The sequence below is a fragment of the Mauremys mutica genome, chromosome 10, assembly GCF_020497125.1.
Source record: "Mauremys mutica isolate MM-2020 ecotype Southern chromosome 10, ASM2049712v1, whole genome shotgun sequence".
Taxonomy (NCBI): domain Eukaryota; kingdom Metazoa; phylum Chordata; order Testudines; family Geoemydidae; genus Mauremys; species Mauremys mutica.
Window position 1 is genome coordinate 29,745,235 of NC_059081.1, and position 18,427 is coordinate 29,763,661.

The 18,427-nt window shown below is 40.6% G+C and overlaps 1 protein-coding gene across 10 annotated transcripts in view; it reads left to right on the plus strand.

The window, feature by feature from the left end:
• The window catches only part of GPD2 (glycerol-3-phosphate dehydrogenase 2), a 134,179-nt gene that overhangs the window by 24,199 nt on the left and 91,553 nt on the right, over positions 1-18,427 (plus strand). Inside the window, exon 1 of one of the 10 annotated variants that reach the window (XM_044978407.1) lies at positions 2,745-2,830. The exons of 8 other annotated variants lie outside the window; for them this stretch is intronic. The gene's annotated coding sequence lies outside the window, so the exon portion shown is untranslated. Of the gene's footprint in view, positions 1-2,744; positions 2,831-14,407; positions 14,457-18,427 lie in introns of those variants that run through there. One more of the 10 variants, XM_044978402.1, reaches the window with a different exon arrangement.

The following is an 18,427-nucleotide window of genomic DNA, read 5'->3' on the forward strand; positions in this document are numbered from 1 at the left end:
TCATGGGCTCTGTGCATTTCGCTAGGTCTTTCATTTCATGATCCTGTGTGTGAATATGTATAGATTCCACTTAGCTGATTGTTACTCGGGCTATACGGTTTGTCATCTTAGTTAGGCCCATCTTCTGAGTACTGATTGGTAGTATTATAGATATCACTTATCAGATAAGTGAATTTAAATACCTAGGATCAATGGTTGCGGAATATGGAACCCTCCCGAGTTGTACCAATCTGGTTCGTACAAATGGCAGGAAATGTCTCTGTGATAAAAAGATGCCAATAAAGTTAAAAGGTAGAGTGTATAAAACTGTAACTTGACCCATGCTATATGTATAGAACAGAGACTTGGCCAGCCACAAGAAGAGAAATTAGTATGCTCTCCAACATGGAAATGAAGATGTTGAGATAGTCAAATGGTTGTACACTCTGTGATAGGAAACAAAATGAGGTTGTGGGGACCTAATGTGGGTTGTCTCAACTGAAGACAAATTGAGAGAGGTGAGGCTACGTTGGTATGGGCACATCTAGTGGAGAGCCGGGAGTTATATTGGTAGGATGACTCTTGCAGGGATCATGGATGGAAGATGACCAAGGGGAAAGCTAAAGTCTCAGAATGTTGATCACATATCAACAGACCTTAGGGAGACGAATTGTATGACAGCCAGGCATACAAGCATGAGTTTTGAAAGAAGGCTATAAAAGTTGCTGACTCCAAATAGGGAAATGGCAAGAAAGAGGAAGAAGACGACTTATCTGATAAATAGTATCTCAGTCACATTTTAGTTCAACCTTTTAATTTTTTTTCACTCTTAAAACATCTATTCTGCTCACAGAGAATGACAAATATGATAAGAACTATCATTTTACGTATTTATAAGTCATTTTCATGCTATTCAATCCTTGAATTCTTCAACATTGTCAGATTATTTATATAGCTATGAAGCGACCAGCCAGATCCTCAGTGGGTGTAAATCAACATAATTCCACTGGCTTAAATTACCAGGTTACGCTAGCAAAAGATTTGGCTTGTGGTTCGTATTTTCAAAAATGGTCTCAAGTTGCATAATCCATAATTGCATAACCAAGTATTTTTATTATGCAGTTTTCAGTGACCAAGTTTGTTTTTGCCTTCAAAAGACTCATTTGTACATAAAAGTTTATTGTTGGGGCAAGAATGCTTGGCTAATTCTGCTTCTAATGTCACTGAATGTGTAGATGATTAACTTTAAACCACAAAAATGAATGTAATAATTTCATTTTTTAAACTTATATGGTAGGAGGTTTTTTTCCCACTGAGGTTATATTTGAAACATTGCACATTTATGGACCTAATACTGCCACATTTGCCCCAGTTTTCTAATGATTCAAATAATACAACATTAGCTAGCGGAGAGCTATGTTCTCTGTTTGCTCTCCATGTATGTAAGGCTCTGTAGCAAGGTTCACTGCTTACGGCACCGCCTCATGGGTTATCTGGGGATTAGCTCACCACTGATCAGATGTCCCTTCCAGCAGTCGCTCAGCCTATTGTTTTAATATCACCTTCTAGGACTCTTGGTAGTAATATTTTTTGTTACTTGTCCCTCCATCCAAATCACTTTAGTTCTCCCCTTCAGGGGATGGGAGGAATGGCTGTTAGGGTCTTTCTAGGCAAACTGTCCCTCTGCTGTTCTAGGCAGTTCTCTGTTCTACATCCAAGGCTGTGCCACTTCTCTGTTGGCTGGTAGGGGAACTCAGGGTATGTCTACATTACCCGCTGAATCGGGGGCCAGGGATCGATTTATCACGTCTAGACTAGACACAATAAATCCACCCCCGAGCACTCTCCTGTACTCCACCACCGCGAAAGGCGCAGGCAGAGTCGATGGGGGAGTGGCAGCAGTCAACTCACTGCAGTGAAGACACCGAGGTGAGTAGGTCTAAGTACGTCGACTTCAGCTACGTTATTCACATAGCTGAAGTTGCATAACTTAGATTGATTTTCCCCCATGTAGACCAGGCCTCAGACCTTCCCTCTATTCCAGGTTCTAGCCCAGAGACCCTATGCTCTGCAACTATGATCTACTTCTAGACTTAGCTGCTACTTCTCTGAGCTCTGTTCTACTTCCTCTCCCTGTCCTCTAGCACCTCTGGGTTTACTACCTGTCCGAGATTCCTCTGCTCTGTGGCTACTTCTCCAACCCTGTAATCTCTAACCAACATCCCTCCTGCTGATTATTTCCCCCTGCAAGCCCCTTCTGTTCTCTGCTTCTTAGCTTTATTCAATCCCTGCCTGTTCCTGCCCAGGTAAGCTTCATCCTTAATTAAGCATTATTGATCCTTGGCTCCCCTCCAGGGGCAACCTATGCGGTTAATTGGCCCATCTAGCCTTCCTTAACCCCTTCAAGACTGGCGTGGGTGAACACTCCATCACAGGCTCTTTCTATGCAGGGATTTTTTGCACCAATGTAGCTACACAGCACCAGTGTAAGATGGGGCTTGCAACTCATGGAATTTATCTACATGATTTGGTGTAACTAGATACATTTCCCAATTCTAGATAAATCCTAAAACAGTAGGTACAGTACCCGCAGTGCTACATATTCATTTGTATGACAACATGTGATGATGGTGTGTACAAATGTCATATTAGGCTAATAGAGGCCAAATCAGCCCCAGGCAGTGACATCTGAAGCTGATGTCATTCTTTGAGGGAGGAGTTAAAAAGGGAGAGCCCAGCTCAGCTGCTGCCTTAATGGGAGGGAGAGCAGACTTTGAGCTCTTACTGTGAGCAGAGAAGGTTGGCTGGGGCTAAGAACTGGGAAGCCTGCTCTTAACAGGACCCCTTCCAGGTAAGGGATGTGTTTTTATTTTTTCATGTATATTGTGGATTTCAGCGGGTGGAATTTTTGTACTGGACTTTTTTGAGTAGACTCCATGTATATTTTGGACTTTTGGAAGGAGTGGAGCTGTTATGTGGCCTAGCATGCAGGGCTGTGTCACCTCATCTGGGAAAGTGTTGGAGGCTGGGCAGAGCAGTTGATGACCAGGAGGAAAACACAGGCAGAACAACTAATGTGCTATGCCAAAATGGGGCATGTTTCTACATATTAATTAAGGAACAGATTGGGCGTATAGTAGATTCAATGGCAATAGTATATTTTTAATTGCAGTATCAGCTAAACAGAGCTGTGCTATGCCTCAGTGATTTAGGGAAAAGGTAATATATTATCATAAATGTTCTTCAGTCATTGTCCCTTACTGCTGATTAGTTGTTAACTTTTACTTAGGCCTGGTCTACACTTGGGGGGGGGGGTGTTTCGAACTAAGGTACGCAAATAAGTAGCTTAGTTCGAAGTACTTACCCGTCCTCACGGCGCGGGATCAAAGTCCGCGACTCCCCCGTTGACTCCGCCACCGCCGTTCGCGGTGGTGGAGTTCCGGAGTCGACGGGAGCGCGTTCGGAGTTCGATATATCGCGTCTAGATGAGACGCAATATATTGAACTCAGAGAAGTCGATCGCTACCCGCCGACCCGGGCGGGTAGTATGGACGTACCCTTAGTGTGCGAGATCTAGGTTTAACAGGTAAGGACACAGTCAAGTGTCTATGTCCTTGTTTCTATATTTCCATGCATTCCCTTATACGTTTTATCTTTGTATCAAATTAAAGCTTGGATAAGCTCCAGTTGCTGCATATATATTTGTACATGTGTGTAAACACAGTAGTTACTTTCATGATTCTTGAAGTAGGCCCTCCTAATAACTTAGTGTCATCTAAACTATTATGCCTTTAAGAGTAAATTCCTGTCTTTATATAATAAATATGGATGATTTAGTTGGGGATTGTTCCTGATTTGAGCAGGGGGTTGGACTAGATGACCTCCTGAAGTCCCTTCCAACCCTGATATTTTGTGATTCTATATAAATGAAAAATCTATTTTTAAAGTACTACTGTAATGGCACAGAATTCTGTGTTTTGTATTATTACTGTACAATTTCTATAAAGATGTTAAAAATGTTCCCATTGATATAATAATGATATGCTGCATTGCTTTGTTAGCATTCTGAATTAGTGTCCTGAAAATTAATGTACTGAATGCTCCATGGAAGGCTAACCATTAATGTGTCTTCAGGATTCCATCTATCATTAATTGTTTGTTCTTTGTTTGTGTTATCAAAGCACCTTGCGGTCCTGACTTATGACTAGGGCTCCTTTGTGCTACATGTTGTACATGAAGTTGGTGGGATCATTCAATGGCACACCCACTTGCATAAGGTCTAGTTACATTGTGGTGGATTCTCCATTAATGCCTATGATTGGGGGCGGCTCTAGATATTTTGCCGCCCAAGCACGGCAGGCAGGCTGCCTTCCGCGGCTTGCCTGCGGGAGGTCCCCGGTCCCGCGGATTTGGCGGCAGCCTGCAGGAGGTCCGCCGAAGCTGCAGGACCAGCGGACCCTCCGCAGGCATGCCGCTGAAGGCAACCTGCCTGCCGCCCTCGCAGTGACTGGCAGAGCGCCCCCTCGTGGCTTGCCACCCCAGGCACGTGCTTGGCGTGCTGGGGCCTGGAGCCGCCCCTGCCTGTGATCAGGGCAAAGGAGGGGAGAGAATGGTAGGAAGGGAAAGCAAGGCGAGCTGAGGGGATTAGAAGGGAGCTGGAAAATTTTAGGGTTAGAGGAGACCAAGGTAAGCCATCTTTTGGTAGATCAGTTTCCTATATAAAAACATTAGGTAAATTTTCTCTACTTTCTGCTCAAGCAACAGTTCTTTGTCATTCTGTTTTCTGCCTTCTAAAATCCCTTTTGTAAGTATAGTTGAAGAATCCCACTCTTTTTTCAATATCCGCTTATATAGTTGGTTCCTGTTTTCAAATGTAAATGTCTTTCTTGGCTGTTTCAAACCAAGGGTTTTCATGCAACTCAAACAACAATCTGCTTTTTAGTTTTATCTGGATGGCTTGTTGTGATGTTTATTTGATTGCTCGGAGACAGGTTTCCAGAGATTCTTGTTTTCCCTCTTCCTGAGCTTTTGTCTACATTCTCTTTTCCTTAAAAAGATAGGTCTCCTAGTCTAGTCATATAGATGAGTTAGATCTTACTGTATTTTCTTACCTAACTAGTCCTTAGGCAAGTGGGTGTGCCATTGAATGGTCCCACCAACTCCACGTAATACGAATGCAGGACTGGGCTCTTATGACAGTCACGCATTGTATAGCACTGAATAACTGGACACATAGTTGTTGACTCCCCACCCCCTCTACATTTTCAGGTGTATTGGGAACAACTTAATGGAGAGTGAAAAGGTAACATGAATATTGGGAAGGGAGGGAAATAAAACAAACATTAGAGGAAAGATTGAAAAAACTAACGGTGAGGCAGATCAGAGAAAAGGGAGAAAGAACATGCTGTCAAAGAGGAAGACTGAACAGATTTCAGCAGAATGAAAGATTAGCGCAAGAAAATAAGTTATAGAAAATCTACATAACAGTAAAAAAATGAATATTTTGTATTCATTTTAGTGAATTTAACATTTAAAAGAAGATGGTGTTTTAGACCGAGAAATATTAGGAACTTATAAAAAGAAACAACATCGATGAGAAATAATTCCCCCCCCCCCACTACTTCAGGTCTTACTCATGGGGGATGGGAAGTGAGGAGGGAAATGTGTTGTAATTTTTGCCTTTAAAAAGTGTCAGGCTTTTCTTTCAAAGCTGAATGTCAAGCTGCTTCCCTCCCTAGTGTCCAAGTGCAACCCCCTTTCAATTAAAAAGGAAAAAAAGTCACTGTATGGCTTCTGCCCTCAGTTCACAGCAATGAAGAGTGCACCTCAGATCTCACTTGGATCCCGGCAAATAATTGTTTTTTCCAAAATACCAAAAGGCATTATTTCACACCAAAAAAATTATTTTCAAGTTAACTATTTAGCTAAAGTTTTACAATAAAGCAACAGAAAGGGGTGGCTTAAAAATGTGTGATGCCCCTAAGGTAGTCAATTCCTAATCCATTTTAACCAATTTAACTGATTTGATTTAAAAACATCACCACACGAAACACTTAGTTTTGTCTCAGAGCAGTTTCAAAATGCCCAGTGATCATCCACCTAGAAAGTGTAGGCTAATGTTAATAACTTTGGTGAACACTTTTAATTGTAGTTTATTTACTGAGTCTGTCCAAATAGAGTACATATACTTGCATCCTGATTTGTTTTTGCCCTGTTAGAAAATTATCTTGCTCTAAGTGTTTCTATAAGACTAGTGTTAGCTTCCTAAACTGAGCCCATGTGTGCTAATTAAGGACCTGATTCCCAAAGATGTTGAACACCTGCAACTCCCACTGACTTGGATGGGAGTTGCAGGTGCTCATCAGCTTTACAGATGAGGAACTAATTTAGAAAATTGAAATCATCCCCTGACATGCCTAAATAATTACTTATTGTGCAATTACTGAAAGGGTGGTGTCTGTTTGGCTGTGCAGATCTATGTCCAGTTTTGTAATAAACAAGACAATTTTTATATCTCTAAACATCCTCCTACAGGTGTTTATTTGGCTGGAAAAAATGGCTGATGCTAAAGGGCAAATGTTAGGATCATAGTAATCAGGATGGATTTAAAATTTTGTTATTTAAATCAGATTCTTAAATTAAAATCAAATACAGCTTTATTAAAAAACTATTATTTCAAATTTAATTTTAATGACAGCCAATGTTAAGGCCTAAACTTTTTATAATCTATTAAAATAATTTAAATTAAATGCAAAAATAATTTAATAGTACCTATTTTCTGCCAAGTTTTAAAGAGAGTCAAACCACTGACCTGGTGGAAGACACTTGGTAAGCACTTAGAACTAGAGTATGAAGTGCTAAACTAGCTTTTGACAGCAATTGCAGAGAGAATATTTTCTTCACTACAGTTTATTCAACTAGTTCAGTTCACTGACTGACTCATTCAAGTTAAGAATCCCCCTCCCCCCCCTTCAAAAAAGTAGGAAAGCTTGTTTTCATCTTCCATACTATGAATAAAAACAAGGTGTGAGATGATGAAATCTACTGGTTCTAAAATCTTGAAGGACATGGTGACCAGAAATAATCAGCTCAATTTATTAACTACAGATAATAGTTCCTTTATTTAATAAATCAGTTAGTTTTAAATGTAAAATAATGTTTTGATCAACTGCTGCGGCGGGGAGAGGCGCCCTTCCCCGCCGGCCCCAGCGTGGACCTTCCCCGGACTTGCTGCGGCCAGGGGAGAGGTGCCTCTCTTCCAGCCCCAACCTGCTCTCTCCCCACCGCAGCTCCGGGGCAACTTGCACCCCAAACCCGTCATCCCCAACCCCACTCTAGAGCCCATTCCCCTGCACCCCAACCCTCTGCCCCAGCCCTGAGCCCCCCCGAGTCCCTCATCCCCGGCCCCAGAGCCTTCACCCCTAGCTGGAGCCCTCACCCTCTGCCCCCTCCCACATCCTGTATCCCTCATCCCTGGACCCTCCCCAGAGCCTTCACATCTAGCCAGAACCCTCACCCCTGCACCCAGCCCTCTGCCCCAGCCCAGAGCCCTTTCCTGAACCCTTCATCCCCAGCCCCCCCCAGAGCCCACCCCCCAACCAGAGCCCTCACCCCCCCCCACACCCCAACCCTCTGCCCCAGCCCTGAGCTCCCTCCTGCACTCCGAACCCCTTGGTCCCACGCCCAGCACATGAATTTTGTTCTGTGCACCTCCAGATTGGTGCACAGAACAAAATTCATTCCGCACATGAATGTAAAAAATTAGAGGGAACACTGGTCATGGGGAGGGGTATTACAGAGGAAGCACCTTAATTTTATTTGGGTTTAACTTGAACCACTTGCTTGTCATCAGGGTGCTGATTTGAGATAGGCTTTGTATTATACAGAAAGTCAGACTAGATTTCTATCAAAACCTCTTTGGCCTTTTAAAGGGCCAGTCTTTCGAAAGGTGGTAAATGGTGCTATTATGCTAATGCAATTAAGGTGGTTATTTTTTAACCCCCTTTTTATTTGCTGGGTATGTCCTTCACAGGGATGACTGCCAAACAGCCATTAATATGTAGGGTTACCCTTGAGTCACGATAATATTTTGTTAAACTTCTATTAAATTAGACAAAACAGTCATAGGTTGATTGTCTCACTCCTGTCCTGTCCACCATCACAACTGGCACCATAATTGCCAGTTTCATTAGCAAGACCAAAGATTGAGTAGGCAGGGAACCTGGTAACTCCAGGTCAGGGCAGAAGCATGTTGGCAGGGCAGTGTGAGAAAGCTTTCACTGTCTATGCCTGCTCAATCTATAGGGCCATCAGTCTGGAACCTCTCACCATTTTAAAGTCAGTTGAACATTTTTTTAAAGGAAATGAAAATAATATTAAAAATAGGCACAGCTATTAAAACCAACAACAATTTATAGTTGTATTAGCCATGCCTGATGCATAGAGCATTTCACACTTACTGCCAAGCTTCACTGTTTTTATCCATCTGTTAGCCTGAAGTCTCTGGACTTTTGCTTAAGTAGAGTCTTCTTTGATCTTATTTTCCGAAGAGCCAGTACTCTAACTACTAAGCAATTTGAACCTAAGGATTGAAGTCCTGGTGTCCTGTTAGTTGTGGACGTGACCTCAAATCCTCTCACTATCTAAGATGAAAACCTTTGTGCTAATGGTATCACCTGAACTCATTTACAATTACTAGAAACTAATTACTGTCTTGAAGTAAAATTGTACTTTGTGTAAGTCTCTGCAGCTGCCAGCCACTTCAAAGGGTGCTTCTTAGCTGAGGACAGAATTTGACCCTTGTAGATGAAAATTTATTTATTCGATAAAGGAAGATGGAAAATAGTTGGCACAGAAGAAAGACAAAGGCAGAATCTAGACCCTAAACACTGTGGAGCTAGATTTCATTGACTACTGAGTGTTAAATTGGCTGCACTCTCATGGGGATCATGTAGTACTGAAGTGGCCTTTGCAGTTCTAGCTGGGCACAACCATTCTGTGATGCAGCTGGGTGGCTAGAGTCAAATTGGAGAAAGGGCCTTAGCTCAGTCTGTGCTCAGTGCTTTGGGACCGCCGCTCGGCCGGCCCCGGCCCCCGTCGGGCCATTTCCACCGAGGCGGTGCGCCACGACCGGCTTTTAGCCAGTTGCATGGCTAGATCTAGCCTGAGTCCTTCACTGCCTCTAGATCAATAGTTCTCAACCTTCCCAGACTGCTGTACCCCTTTCTGGAGTCTATGTGTACCTCAAGTTTCACCTCGTTAAAAAACTTCTTGCTAACAAAAATCAGACATAAGTGTCACAGCACACTGTTACTGAAAAATTGCTTACTTTCTCATTTTTACCATATAATTGTAAAATAAATTGATTGGAATGTAAATATTGTACTTATCTTTTAGTGTGATACTTGAGTCTGTTTTTAACTTGTGAGCCTTGTTTGAAGCCCAAGTCCTACTGCCCGGGGCTGAAGCGCTGCTTGCCACCCCCTACTGTTCACCTGCACTTGCAACCCCCCTAAACCCATCTTGTGGACCTCCTTGGGGGCTGCAGTCCCAGTTCGAGAAACACTGATCTAGATGAGTTGAGTACCCTCAGTGGTACACATACCCCTGGTTGAGACCCTCGGCTCTGGACTACCAGATACTGGCCTAACTGGTGGGAGAAAGAATCAGCTGGATTAGAACTGAGGCTGAGTTCAAGAGGCTGGCCTTGTCTCATGTTGCTGAAGTTGTTATGGACATGCTGTGTAGCCTCTTTTATGCACACCAGACCTGCTGTGGTTTTCTGAGCAGAGCTGAGGCCACTGCTTAGCACACTTAACTCCTTCCCCTTCATTCATGTGTAGCTGTTCGAGTGGCTAAGAATAGCAGGGCTTGAGCTCATCCATTAAAGGAGCTCTAGTAGCTTTGTTGTGGCTGAGAGACGGGGAAAGGCACAAATAAAATGAGAGGGAGTTTTGGCTGCAAAAAGATCCTGAGATAGGGAAGAAAGATTCTCTTCTCTTTGCATCCAATCTGGTTTATATCATATGTTTTAAGGATTCACTTGGAAGAATCATCCCTGTTAAGGATGCATTCATTAAGGACTTGCTTACTTAAACCCTGAAGAAGTTTGAAGTCAATGAAAGAAAATATAGAAAACTCGTATTTGTGTTTTATTTTGATAGGCTTTTTGTGTACAAGGCTAGTAAACAATGGTAGTTAATCAGTTTGACAAATGAAAAATAAGAGTGACAACAACTTCCCCTATGTATTTTGGATCTGTCTTTGCATTTTGAAATACATATGTGCATGAAAGAGGATGCCTCCCGACCCAAAGACATAAATTAAAATAAATCTGATACATCTTGTTTTGTTCTGAAGCTACTTGACGCAGTGCTCCTTGAAAATGAAAGCAAAACAAGAGCTTTCCATCCCCAGTTGTGTTGGCAGTGTTGCCTAATGGATAGAGTAGAGGACTTAGGAGATGTGGGTTCTGTTCCTGGCTCTGCCACTGTTCTACTCAGTGACCTTGGGCAAGTTTTCTGTGCCTCAGTTTCCCCATCTGTAAAATAGAGATAATGCTACTGACCACCTTTGTAAAATGCTTTGAGAGCAATGTATTGAAAAGCGGTTTAGAAGAGAGAGGTGGTGGTGTTATTACTGGTAGCAGGACACAATTTCTCATGCTGTTTCAGAAGGCTTTGTGATATCTTATACATTTTGAACCACTTGGGAAGATGCTAGGTTTATTAAATGAGATGTATACATAACAGAGAGGGACAGCTTTAATTTTTAAGTATAGTATATTGAAGAAGAATCAAAAGTGGAATTCAGCTTTAGCTGGTATCTTTTTGCACTGCTGAAAGGTTAATAAGTATCTTGGTTTACTTTATTTTCTGTTGGGAAAAGTTACATTATTTCACCTCCTTATTTTTGGAAGTTGAATGTTAAAAATATAAATTTTTCCTGTATGCTAAATAACGTGAATATATTTTCCCTTTTATGTTCATTTGTTTTGTGTTTATTTCCTTGTAAATGTTAAAATATATTTGGAGCTCTACCAGTAGCTGTAAGTTTGAATGATCATCCCTGTGAATTTTTATTAATACTAAACTAGTTCCCTCAGCAGAATGCTTTACATTCTGCATGTTTTGCTTAACCCTTTGTGACAGGTTGAACTATATGTACCATAATACAAATGACTAGTCACAGGCTGGCTCTGAAGAATTTTAGTTCTCCATTATTCTTTAAGCCTGATCCAAGCCCTGTAGAAGTCAGCAGAAAGACTCCCATTGACTTCGTTGGACTTTGGATCAAGATCATAGATCTTAGGGTGGTTCTGTTGTACAGGTATAATTTGCATTTGGACAAGAGATTAAGAACAAGACAATTAGTGGTGGTTTATGATTTCAAGTCTTTCATCAAAGTACAGCATTCCAGGTTCTTGCTTATGCTATTAACTGTTCGAAATATTTGGGATATAGTGGAATAAACCTGTGTCTGACTGCATAACTTCGTGTACATTTTGCAATGTGTGCCTTGTATAATAACTGACTTATTGTTGTAGTCCTTTAAAATCAATACAAATAGTTTAAAAAGTTATTGATGGCACAAATGGTCTATCTCAAACTTGGAGAAGAATCAAATTTTCTCTCATAACTTGCAATAGATGTCTTTAATGTATATGTGCAAGAAAAGTGTACAATACTTTATACATCATCTATGATCAGATGATTCTTTGCAATGCATAGTTTATTTTTCTGATTTCAATAAATGCTTGTAACTCTCATGTCATGCTGCTTGGGTCATCTGCGCTATCTGTGTCCACAATAGCCTTTACTTTAGAACACTGTTTACTCTGTCTGTGTGCCCTATATAGATCACTCTGCTTTCAGTTGGTGCTCATAGGGCACTGTTACTTCCTTTGGCCGATTGCTAATGACAGGGTATCATGCTAAGATCACAGTTTGTTAAACGATTCCTCTTCCCATTACATGCACAAAGCTTGTCTTTCTTCTCTGCTATAAAAATTGCTTCCCCCCCCTTTTCAGACATTAGAGTGATTCTGAGGTAAAAAAACACAGTGAAGATCAGTCATTTTTGTTTTACCATGAGATAAAGTTGCAGAGGTCAACTCTAGGTTGGGGGTATAAGGTTGACCTCAGTGAATATACCTCACAGTAAAACAAAAGTGCGTGGTCTTCACTGTGCCTTTTACCTCAGGAAAACTCATGCATGTTGGTTACCCCAATTTTTTTTTTAAACAAACAAGCAAAAAAAAAAACCCCCCCCCAACATTTTTATCAGTGAAGACTAGCCCATATGGTCTATTTCCTTAGCTGGTCTTCTGGGAGTAGTCTTTTCCGTGAAGTAAGTTGGCAATCTGCTCGGTGATTTAGGGGTGGTGATACAAAAGTGTTTAATTGCCATGAAAGTAAAAGGTAGTCCTTCTTTGGCAGCCTAGTTAACAGGATGAAATTCAATAGTGAGAAGAGTAAGGTTATGCATTTAGGGATGACTAACAAGAATTTTAGTTATAAGCTGGGGACGCACCAGTTGGAAGTAACGGACGAGGAGAAGGACCTAGGAGTCCTGGTTGATCGTAGGATGACTATGAGTAGGCAATGTGATGTGGCCGTTAAAAAAGCTAATGCGGTCTTGGGATGCATTAGGCGAGGTATTTCTAGTAGAGATAAGGAGGTGCTAGTCCCGTTATATAAGGCGTTGGTGAGACCTCATTTGGAGTATTGTGTGCAGTTTTGGTCTCCCATGTTTAAGAAGGATGAATTCAAACTGGAACGGGTACAAAGAAGGGCCACTAGAATGATTCGAGGAATGGAAAGCCTGTCGTATGAAAGGAGACTTGAGGAGCTCGGTTTGTTTTCCTTAACCAAAAGAAGGATAAGAGGAGATATGATTGCACTCTTTAAATATATCAGAGGGATAAATACCAGGGAAGGAGAGGAATTATTTCAGCTCAGTGCTAATGTGGACACGAGGACAAACGGATATAAATTGTCAGTCGGGAAATTTAGGCTTGAAATTAGACGAAGGTTTCTAACAATCAGAGGAGTGCAATTCTGGAACAGCCTACCAAAGGAAGCAGTGGGGGCGAAGGACCTCCATGACTTTAAGATTAAGCTAGATAAGTTTATGGAGGAGATGGTATGATAGGATAATGGGCTTAGTCAATAGGTCAATTAAGTGCCACACTGGTAATTAGTACAATGGGTCAATGATAGGATATTGTTAGCCTTTTTCCAGAGGGTATGGCTGGAGAGTCTTGCCCGCATGCTCGGGGTTCAGCTGACCGCCATATTTGGGGTCGGGAAGGAATTTTCCTCCAGGGTAGATTGGCAGTGGCCCTGGAGGTTTTTCGCCTTCCTCCGAAGCATGGGGCAGGGGTCGCTTGCTTAAGGAGTGTGTGGATCGGCTTATGTGGCCTGCATCTTGCAGGAGGTCAGACTAGATGATCATAATGGTCCCTTCTGATCTTGAATTCTATGATTCTATGATTCTAGTTTGACATATCAAGGTATCTTTAAGAAGCATATGTACTATGCAAAGCATACATTTCTCACACCCGTAGTTCTATAGCAGTGGTTTTCAACCATTTTTCATTTGCAGACCCCTAAAAAACTGGAGGTGTAGATCCCTCTGGAAATCTTAGACGTAGCCTATGTATCCCCAGAGGTCAGGGGATCACAGATTTAAAACCACTGTTTTATATCAAGCAAAAAATCAAATTGGACGCTTCAGTGTGGTTTTACATATAATGTGTATCTGCAGCAATTAAGTTAGTCCTTTATTAGCATTTAAAATCACCCTCTTTCCAAATACATGTAAGCTTTTAACTTAAGAACTAAATAGTTATGGAGCAAGTTGTCTGAAGGTGTTGATGGTGATACTAGAAAAGGCTTCACAAACTTTCATATTTGGGTGTATAGTGTGTTTGCAGGACTGTTTCTTCATAAATCAGTGGGAAAATTCATTCTCTCTTAAATATGTGAAGATGCATTTTTTTTTGGTAAAATAGATTAGTGAAATTTGCTTTATTGGATAGCATGTGATAGTTCTCACAAAATCTGGCCATTCAGTGCATTGAAGATTCTGTAGTAAGGAGTTGTGTTGAGATGCCAATCCTCCAGGGCCAGCACTAGGTACTTTGGCACTTAAGCCACTGCTGTCGTGGTGGTGGTGGTTCTGGTGGTGGTATCAGGAAGCTGTTTCAGCTGATGGGAGAGTGTTCTTGGGCCAGAGCCATACCGGTATGGTGGTTCCTGATCTTGGTCAGTATGCTACTACTCACAAAGGAGCAGTGCTAGGGTACTCTTGAAAGGAGATGTTTCAGCAGGTAGCTAAGGTGGGGCCAAGCAGGAGCAGCCTGTTAAAAATAAATAAATAAATCAATTTAGGTGCCATCCTGTTTAGCCTACTCCTGACGGCAACCCAGTGATTCCCATAGCATCTACAACATTCCTGATTTAAGCATATGTTGGGTAAGGGGAGGAAAGAAATAATATTTGTAGAGGTATAACAGTATGACTGTCTCATCCCCATAGTTTTTACATTTTAATAGTAGCCGTATTTGTCTGGCTATTCATTGTGACTTTTGTGTGTAGGTGTGTCTGAACAGTTAATTGAGTCAGATTTTGTTTCTTTATTTTTATGCAGCATTTTTACAGACACAAGCTGCAGAAAACTAGCATAGAAAAAAGAAAATACTGATAGAGAACTTTGATTTTTTTTTTCTTCATGTGTATCAGATACTTCCTGTGTAATAAGGGAAAAATTGTAGCTCTAGGCTGATGCACAAAGGATTATTTAATCCATAATGAAGAAAATGTAAAGGTCTGTTGAACAAAATTAATAAGTTATTGCTATCAACTTAGAAAAACTAGACTTTTTTGAAAATACTGGGAAAATATTTGTTAAAATGGCCTAATAGAATGTGTTTCTTTAAAATTATGGTTCTCAAGTATAGAAACAGCAGATAAATAATATAATGGGTAAAGTTGCCTTGGAAACCACTGTTTTTTAAATTGACTAGCACATAGATGTGGAAATGAGCATTACGATTTTTGTCAGCATGTTCGTTAATGTTCCGGCTCAAATTTCCCTACCTTTAATTCTGTTGAATGAAAATCGTGTGCAGTATGTCATTCAAATATGTGCACAATCTTTGTTTCAAAATGGTCTTGATAAATGACACATTTTCTTATTCTGCATGTTGCCTTCTTACAGGGTTCCATTTTCAGCTTACAGTTAAAAACTAATCAATATAAATCAACTTTTTAAACAGCTTTTGTTCTCAATTAACTTCACAACAATTCCAATTTAAACAAACAAGGCTGTTCGGTATCTCTAAACAAAGTTCACTTACATGCTAAAAGGGACATTATTATAGAAAGACCATGCATAAGGCACTGTGTTCATAACTAAAACTACTGAATTCTCATGGACTAATATTCTGAAGTTTATCTTTTACATTTGTGAAAGGTTGACTCTGTTTAGATAGTCAGTATATTTAAATGTCTGACATAGGTTCCATTTCACTTCTTGTTTCCAAACTGCTTTTCTCTTTCTTCCATGTTATATTCTGTAGGCACTCTTTGGGTGCAATCTTGGCCCTATTGAAGTCAGTGGGAGTCTTACCATTGACTTCAGTGGGTCAGGATTTCACCTTTGGTGTATTTTGCCTGGTGGTGAAGTTGACACCCTCTGCTCTGGGGAAACCATAAGCGAAGTTTTCCCCAATACTTTGTGTAGAGATGCGGCATAACTACCTTAGAAGTGGAATAGTTTTGTCAGTGCAAGTGTATTATTTTTAAAAAGTAAGATTTTAATTGTGTTAAACTGTCAAGTTTTCTGTGCTTTTTCCTCTAAAGATGTAGATCACTGATTTTGGGTCTGATTCTGTAAGCCACAGCGTGCTTTCAGCTCATTGGAATCAATGGGCATTGGGGATACTAAGGATCTTGTAGGATGATACTGGTAGATAGCTACTGTTTACCTTAGGCTACTGCACTGAGCTTTATTCTCAAGTAAACTGTCGATCCTTGATATACTTGAATATATATGAATGGGAAAAATATAGGTTTTGCTATTTAGAAATAAATCATATTTTATAAAATGTGTTCAATGACATAAAAATATAAACCATATAAAAACAGCATGAGGAATTGCTTCCGTTTATTTTCTTTATGGTCAATTCATTCTCAGACAATGTAGGCTGATTTTTGCCTGGTGTTGCAAGATGCTAATTTTTTTTTTAAATTCACTTGGATTCTAGAACATATTGTGTTCCCAGAACAAGCATTTACAAGTTAGAGATTCATTATGTTTTCTGAAATGATTTCACTCCTGCGGCATAAAATGTGTGAAACTGCTTCCAGATTAACGTGGGACTACTAGTTACAAACGGAATGCCTAATTATTATTCTGGCTATTGAAGAAACTTTACAGTAGGAGTAGTGGTACATGGAGTGCTTTGATAATGGTTATACATTCACTGAAGTTTAATTCTCCATTTTCTTTTGTAATTCCCTAAAAACAAAAGAGATGCTGATGATGGCAATATAATTTTTCTAGTTGGGCACCTTAATTCTTTTTGAGTATTGAACGTTTTATTTATGTTGATTGTTTCTCTTCCTTTCCATCATAAAACATTCCCAAATTCCTGCACTTCTCTGCAGCAGTCACATTTTGAAACCACTATGAAAATAAGATATTAGGTTTACCAAAACCATAACTGGAAATAGCAAATCCAGTAAAGAGGATACACAAGTAAGGATTTCAAGGACTTCTTTTGTTTAATTGGGTAGTTAAGATTGGAGAAAATGAGGTGATTTGAATGTATGGCAGAACCTTTTAGAGGTTACTGGCTTCAAGATTTCAGCAGGTTTTTGTGGTGTCTATATTATCTATCTAGATTCGCCCATTGCATCTATCTCCATAGCCTCTGAGCATTAGTGCATCACCTCTGTACCCTACTCTCCTTTCCAGTTAACAAAACAACTTACTTTTCCTCTAAGATGTTTCTTTTACTGTTTTCTGTGCCTCCTCTCCTGTACTGTGATGAAACCAAAAGATGGGGCTGCTCTTTACGTGGCCACATTGAGTGAGTACATGTGAATTTAGTGAAAGAACAAGTGATAGACTAATTGCACTAACAAGGTTGGGAACATCACTGATGGAAGTTTTTAAAAGCAAATCTGCTGCTTGTCTGTACATCCCTGTGAGAGAAGTCATTTATTTCTAGGCTGTGGTTCAGGAAAATCTTAATCTGTCAAGTCAGGGGGCATGCCTTGGCATGTGTTTGGACACAGATGAACTCACTTATTTACTTTTCACCTTGCCTGTGGCACAAGTATGTTGCAAAACTCATTCATAAACCTTATTGGCAGGACCTGGTCAGATGAGATAATATACCTGAGTCATCCAAAAGTATTCTGCTTGTCTTTTTCTTTCATTCTTTCAGTGCATAGATGGATCTAATGACTTATCTTGCGTTTTTCACACTGACACAATGTTATGAGTTAGACTATTACTAGTGGATACATGTCATATATAGACTTGATGCTTTGGCATGGATGTATGCTACTGTTGATGTGTACTACTCATATGGGATCTTGAGTTTATCTTCACTGCAAAGTTAACTCAGATTATATCTTGAGAACTTTTCATAACTTGAGTTCTATCCACACACAAACCTTTGGGTGTGGTGGTGCTTTTAACTCAAGTTGCTTGGCCTATCAAGGGGTACAGGCTAGAGTTCAAGTTAGCACAACTTGTCAGTTCTAACATGACTTTTCTGCAGTGTTGATGCAAGCTAGCTCTGCTTGAGTGCCGGTACTGCTCCAACGCCTTCCCGCATTCCTTAGCATGTACCCAGAAAGGATGGACAAGTTCTCCCACAGTTCATTGGGAAATAATTCATAGAGTAGCTCAGCTTAGTGCATTGCAAAGAACCATGGGATATGCTCCAGAAGTTTGAATGCCATGCAGTGTGGATGAAGCAGCTTGACTGTGACTTCACAGCGTGACCCCTCTTACTCAAACTAGGCTATCTTGATGTCATTTGAGTACAGATACTCTCTTGAGATAACTCTGCTGGGAAAACATAACCTATGGGTGTGTGTCCAGAACTGGACTAAGATATCGCAGACTTTGTGACAGCAGTGACCAAATTGGGCTCCCAGATTATTGGGACCGAAATTCTGAGCAGTGCTCTCGAGGGTTATTTTTCCAGAAATGGTTAAATGAAAGGGTTAAATGTTCCTGCAACAGTCTACTGCATAGCCTTTCCCTCTGATTTGCCAGGTAGAAAGAAGTGGCTGTGTGACTTTACCAAAACTGTTTCTGTATTGTTTCATCCTAAATGCAGAATGACATGCATCATGCTATTGTTGAGGTGGGGTCAAGGAAGCAGACTGCAACTGATTTGACATGCAGTCAGTAAATAATTAGG